The sequence below is a fragment of the Nomascus leucogenys genome, chromosome 12, assembly GCF_006542625.1.
Source record: "Nomascus leucogenys isolate Asia chromosome 12, Asia_NLE_v1, whole genome shotgun sequence".
In the NCBI taxonomy this organism is placed as follows: Eukaryota; Metazoa; Chordata; class Mammalia; order Primates; family Hylobatidae; genus Nomascus; species Nomascus leucogenys.
The window spans coordinates 27,659,954-27,666,753 of record NC_044392.1 but is presented as its reverse complement, the minus strand read 5'-3'; positions in this window follow the sequence as shown (position 1 = coordinate 27,666,753).

Sequence of the window (6,800 nt, the reverse complement as noted above, 5' to 3'; positions counted from 1 at the left end):
ATGTCATCTAGAGTATGGAGGTACATATGAAGAGAATCATTTAGAGGTAAATGTAGTTGTCTTTGGACACAGGGAAATGATGGGTGGAAGAACAATTGAGAGCTGTTCTTTATTTTAACATATCTCATAAAATTTGTTGACTTTTAAAAATAAAGACACAAAGTTAATTTATAATCACAATATTTCAGAGGCATTACTTAGGACACCAAAATAGTTATTTTGTTTACCATGCCTTGTACATGATAAAGACACTTAATTGTTTTTTGAATGGAATCCTTTTAAATGTGTCAGAAGTTATAAGCCATTACCAGTCTGTAAAATTGAGATCAGGGATTATTTCTTATACTTCTTTCTTATACTTCAGGACACAGTGTGGCATTATTTGCATTGTATTTTTATTAGTATGTAGGATATTGTGTGTATAAGACTCAAGAAGAACCAAATCAAATTGCTTTTTAGTCTCAGTTAATGTATAAACAATCCTGAGTGGAATATTTCACTTTACAAATGAGATCTGCTTTTTCCCTTGCTATGAGTCGAAACATTACCTCCCAATCAAGAAATCAACAATGCAGTGGTTTGAATATATGCCCTCCAAAATTCAGGTATTGTCAATGTGGTGCCTTTAAGAAGTGATTGGGCCATGAGGGCTTCTCCCTTGTGAGTGGGATTGGATGCTCTTGTAAAAAGGCTTGATGGAGGCAGTTGGTCCCTTTGCCCTTCTGCTTTCCACCATGTGAGGACACAGTGTTCCTGCCCTCCAGAGGATGCAGCAACAAGGCACCATCTTGGAAGTAGAGACTGGACCCTCACCAGACAACAAATATGCCGTTGCCTTGATCTTAGATTTCCCAGCCTCCAGAACTGTGAGAAATAAAATTTCTATTGTTTATAAATTACCTAGTCTGGCCGGGCGCGGTGGCTCACGCCTGTAATCCCAGTACTTTGAGAGGCTGGGGCAGGTGGATCTTCTGAGGTCAGGAGTTTGAGACCAGCCTGGCCAACGTGGTGAAACCCCATCTCTACTAAAAATACAAAAATTAGCTGGGCATGAAGGCTTGCACCTGTAATCCCAGCTACCTGGGAGGCTAAGGCAGGAGAATCACTTGAGCCCCGGAAGTGGATGTTGCAGTGAGCCGAGATCACCCCACTGCACTCCAGCCTGGGAGACAGAGCAAGACTCTGTCTTGAAAATAAATAAAAAAAATAATAAATAAATAAATAAATAAATAAATAAATAACCTAGTCTGTGGTATCTGTAATAGTGGCATAAATAGATGAAGATAAATCAGCAGTTTTTTTGGAGTACTTATCTTGGACAAGACAGATAACATAGTTTCAAAAATCAATTATAGTACATAATAGTTGTTTTTTTTCGAGACAGGGTCTGACTCTGTCATCCAGGCTGCAGTGGTGACACAATTTCGGATCACTGCAACCTCTGCTTCCCAGGTTCAAGCAATCCTCCAGCCTCAGCCCACCAAGTAGCTGGGATTACAGGAGCACGCCATCATGCCTGGCTAATTTTTGTATTTTTTGTGGAGACAGGGTTTTACCATGTTGCCCAGGCTGATCTCGAACTCCTGAGCTCAAGTGATCCACCTGCCTTGGCCTTCCAAAGTACTGGGATTATAGGCATGAACCACTGCACTCGGCAGTACATATAGTTCTTTAATAAGTGGATTACTATATTTATTAACTATGTTACATTCTCTAGGAAAAGAATCTGAGAGATTGCCAAGGTCACCCGGAGAATCAGGCATACCACCTCTTCAGATTATTTACCCTAAACTAAACTTTTGTGAAAAATACACACTGAGTAGGTGTGAGGAAAAAGTCAGAAAGGTTTATCCCACTTGAGATTAACGAGCAGTGTAGTTTGTCTTCAACTAAAGTGTTGATGGATAAAAGACAAAAACTGGTGTGTAAATTCAGCTTTCACTTTGTTGAAAGGGGATTAAAAATAGAAAGGAATTCTATTTAGGTTTAGACAGTGAAAGTTGAGAAACAGAACTTTTTTAAAGGAGTAGGTTTGAGATATTTTTTCCTACTGAAGAGTCCAAATTGTGGAGCTGCCAGAATAAGCATCTTGTCTGCCTGCTTGTATTTTTGGTGTCTCGATTAATTGCATAGCTGCCCTGCATCAGCAGTTTTAAATCTATAAATTCACAGCTCTCAGGAGTTAATATGAGATTATCCAGACATTATTTAAAGGGCCAGAGATCAAAGAAACAAAGGAACCTCTTTATAGGGGCTATTTGAGTACTTTACTAGTCCTTAGGCACTTGGTAATTTTACAAAGTAGATACGATGTATTTGTCAAGAAAATATCTTTCAACACATTCTTCTCCTCTTCATTTGTTCCCTCTTATTATAAATAGAGTCATATTCTATGCCTCTAAGAAGGTGTAATTATTTTATGTAGAACAATTCTACTTTCTATTTGCTGTATTAATTGTTGTCTCCTGTATGGAAGCTTATTTTTGGTATCTTAGGTTTAAAAAACCTCAGTAGAGAGTAGAATAGTGATTACCAGAGACTGGGAAGGGAAGGAAGAGAGGTTGGTTAATGGGTACAAAAATACAGCTAGATGGAAGAAATAAGTCTTAGTATCTGATAGTACTGTAGGGAAATTATAGTTAACAATAATTCACTGCATATGTCAAAATAACTAGAAGAGAAGAATTTTAATGTTCCCAACACAAAGATAAATGTTCGAAGTGATGGATATCCCAATTACTCTGATTTGACCATTACTCATTATATACATGTATCAAAATATCACAAGAACCCCTAAAATATGTACAACTATGACATACCAATTAAACAAACCCTAAAAGTTCAGAAGAGCATCCCTAAGACTTAAGGGATGGTAAGTATAATTCAGAAAACTTTGGAAAGAATGGAGTCTTGGAAACAGTAAGTACAAGAAAACTTCATTAATAATTACCATTTAAAAATCTGCCATGCAGAAGATAACCACACACTTAAAATGACTTACCTGTTAGCTTCTATAATTTTAAATTGATTTTTCCGAGACATATTTCCTACATATAACCAAAGGATGCATTTGACATTTTTAGCATTAAATGCTGGAAGGTGTAATAATTTAATAATAATGCTTTGTACTTATTGTTTTGTACCTTTAAGATGCTTTCACATATGTAATTTGAGACAGATAGTGCAGGTATTATGATCATTTATAGACTGAGGAAACAGATATGAGAATTTAAGTGACATGGCCAAGGCCCCAAGACCACATTGTGAAAGGCAGGACAGGAATTCTTGTTCCAGTGTTTTGTTCTTTACTATCAGTAAAAATTATATCTTTGATTAAATATAGGCATTCCCATCTTGTATTTCAGTATATGAAGATAAAGCAAAAATCTTAAGAGGTTTGTTCAAGGTTACTCTGTAAGAGAATGACAGCTATGAAAAATATACACAAACTCTGACTTGTTATTATTTGCTGAAAATACTTGACCGCAATGAACGTGAGACTGAAGGCTGAAGATTTGCACAGAACACATTGTCCATTACTGCTCTTCTTAAAGTTTGTCTTAGATAAAAGGTTCCCATTAAAATCCATTTCTTCTTGGCAAACACTCTAGCCTATGTGTAACTACTCTTCTCCTCATGACATATTAAAAACAAAAAGAGAGAAATTTTTTTCCTGGATAAATAATAGAAATGGAGCAATTCTTTATGATGAACAAAGGTCAGGATAATTAAACTTTTACAAACAAAGTACAGTATTATTTCCATCATACAATTGCATAGTATATAATGGGTGTAAACTATTATGTGGTCAAATAATTACAATAATATTATAAGTAACATTCTATTAATCTGACTTTAAGAATTAATTTTGATGGTCTTCAGACATCTATTACATAAAAAAAGATTTTTGAAATCAAAGAAACCATTATATATCCAATGAATGGTTGCCTCACTGTATTTAAGTAATATTAGAGAATTAAAAGTAATTTGGATATTAATACAAATTAGTAGAAATTGGTCATTATTTGGGCCACTTCAACAGCTTCCCTATGTTTAGCTTCCCTTCCACCATGTTAATCTTTTTGACAAGCAAAGGCTGTCTCTCATAATGGAAGCAGAAGATGTCACATACTTTCTCTGGGGTACAGGCATGTGATCTAGGCTTTGCAGCCAGACATGTGTGTTAGACCTTTGACTCAGAGCTAAAGAGACACGCAACAGTTTTTTTCCTCTCTCTGCCTTCTCCCTTCCTCCTTCTGTCTCTCTCTCTCTCTCCTAGTGGCAGTAGAGGTTACTGCAAGCGTGAGTTCCCATTGTACAAGTGGCCAAAGGGCAAATTGTGTTGTCTAGTGCTTGATGTCTCTAGTGGTAGCTGTAAGATTACCACGTTGTCAGTCATACTTTGCCCAGCACTTTTCAGATTTTGGCATGGAAGGATCTGAATCCTTGGAAACTACAGTCACCAAAAACGACAGGACAGTTGTTAACATTAGCCAGCTTCTTCATCATGTCCGTTCTGTAGGTGGTTTATTGTTGCTGTTTAAGTTCAAGCCCGGTTTTACAGCCCTCTCAACAATTCTATGAGCTACCTGATATCTTTTTAAATTTTTGTTTTTTGAGATAAAGTCTTGCTGTATCACCCAGGCTGGAGTGCAGAGGCATCATTACGGCTCACTGCAGCCTTGAACTCCGGGATAATGCGATCCTCTACATCAGCCTCTTAAGTAGCTGGGACTACAGGAGCGCACCACCATGCCTGGCGAATTTTTATTTTTTTTTTGTAGAGATGGAGTCTTGCTACCCTGTGCAGGTTGGTCTTGGACTCCTGGCCTCAATGGATCCTTCCGCCTTGACCTTCCAAAGTACTGGGATTATAGGCATGAATCACTGCATCTGGCAAAAAAAAAAAAAATTAATGGAAGTATAACTCAGTATCTGCTATGGTCTGAATGTCTGTATCCTCCCAAATTCTTACGTTGAAACCTAATCACCAATGTGATGGCGTTAGGAGGTGGGGCCTTTAGGAGGTGATCAGGTCATAAGAACAGAGCCACTATGCATGAAATTAGTGCCCTTATAAAAGAGGCCCCAAGAAAGCTGAGTCTCTTTGTAAAGAATGCCTCTTACACCATGTGAGGATACAACAAGAAGGTGCCATCCACGGCTGAAGTAAGGGGCCTTCATTAGACACCAAATATGCTAGTCCCTTGATTTTGGACTTCTCAGACTTCAGAACTGTGAGAAATAAATTTTTGTTGTTTGTAAGGTACTCAGTCAGTGGTATTTTGTAATAGAAACCCAAATAACTAAGACAATACCCTTTTAATCAACTACTGCTCTGCTTAAATCAAAGAGAATTGGTCTCAATTATTCTTACCAAGAACTTTGACTGAAACAGACACCTTTGTGTATAAGCAGTTTGGTAACCTTCTATATTTCACAATGACCCTATGAGTCATACTGGCTTAATTCAGCTCATATAGTTATTACAGACCCTCTTTGATGTTAGTGAACTTTTTAGCATGTCGAAAAGTTCTGAAAAAGCATCAGTAATGAGTGTTCTTATTGTATTTTTGAAATCCTGAGGTATTTCTGATGGTTGAGACTACCATGAACCATTTTTTCCCTGGTGATGAGACAAACAAACATTGACAGAATGTAAAATCACTTAAAAATAAAGGTGCTGACAGAAAATCTTAGATTTTCTCCATCCCATTCCATAACCTCCAAATTTATGAATGCTTAATTATCAAGATGAAGAATTTTTAAGGTCAAGGCAATAGAAGAAAGTGGTAACCTAAAACCCATTTAACTATTCATCTTTGGGCCATATATAAAAGTTCTTTGTTGTTTTGCTGACAGGCATCTCTCCTGAACACACCCACCTCTCACCAGCTTCACCTTCCTAACATCCTCATATTCCTGCACTTTGATTTTCCATCCTTTGGAGAGGAAACCTTCAATAAAGATACTCCTGCTCATTAAAATGTTTATTACAATGTTATTGCATAAACAATACATCTTTATTAAATAAAATAAAAATACTGGAAGACAAATAGAAACAAGCATCCATAATTCTGCCACTACTAACATTTCGATATTCTTTTCTGTAAACACTCATATCTTTAATTATACAATTTTTAAAAATTTGGGGGGGTCAAATGATGCATACTATTTCAGAACCTGCTTTATTGGTAGAATTGTGGATTTCTTTCTAGATAGATATAATTTCAAATGATTGCACACTTTTACAATGTATAGAAGTATCATAACATGTCATCATTGAGTTTTTTTTTTTTTTTTTTTTTTTTTGAGATGGAGTCTTGCTCAGTCACCCAGGCTGGAGTGCAATGGTGGGATCTCCGCTCACCACAACCTCCGCCTCCTGGGTTCAAGCAATTCTCCTGCCTCAGCCTCCTGAGTAGCTGGGATTACAGGCATGTGCCACCATGCCCAGCTAATTTTTTGTATTTTTAGTAGAGATGGGGTTTCACCATGTTGGCCAGGCTGGTCTCGAACTCCTGACCTCATGATCGCCCGCCTTGGCCTCCCAAAGTGCTGGGATTACAGGCGTGAGCTACCACGCCTGGCCCATCATTGAGTTTTTTAGGGGGGAGTGCAGTGGTGTAATCATAGCTCACTGCAGCCTCAATCTCCTGGGCTCAAGTGATCCTCCAGCCTCAGCCTCCTGAGTAGCTGGGACTACAGGCACACCACCAGGCCCGGCTAATGTTTGTGATTTTTAGTAAAAAGAAGTCTTGTTGTGTTGCCCAGGATGGTCTTGAACTCCTGAACTCAAA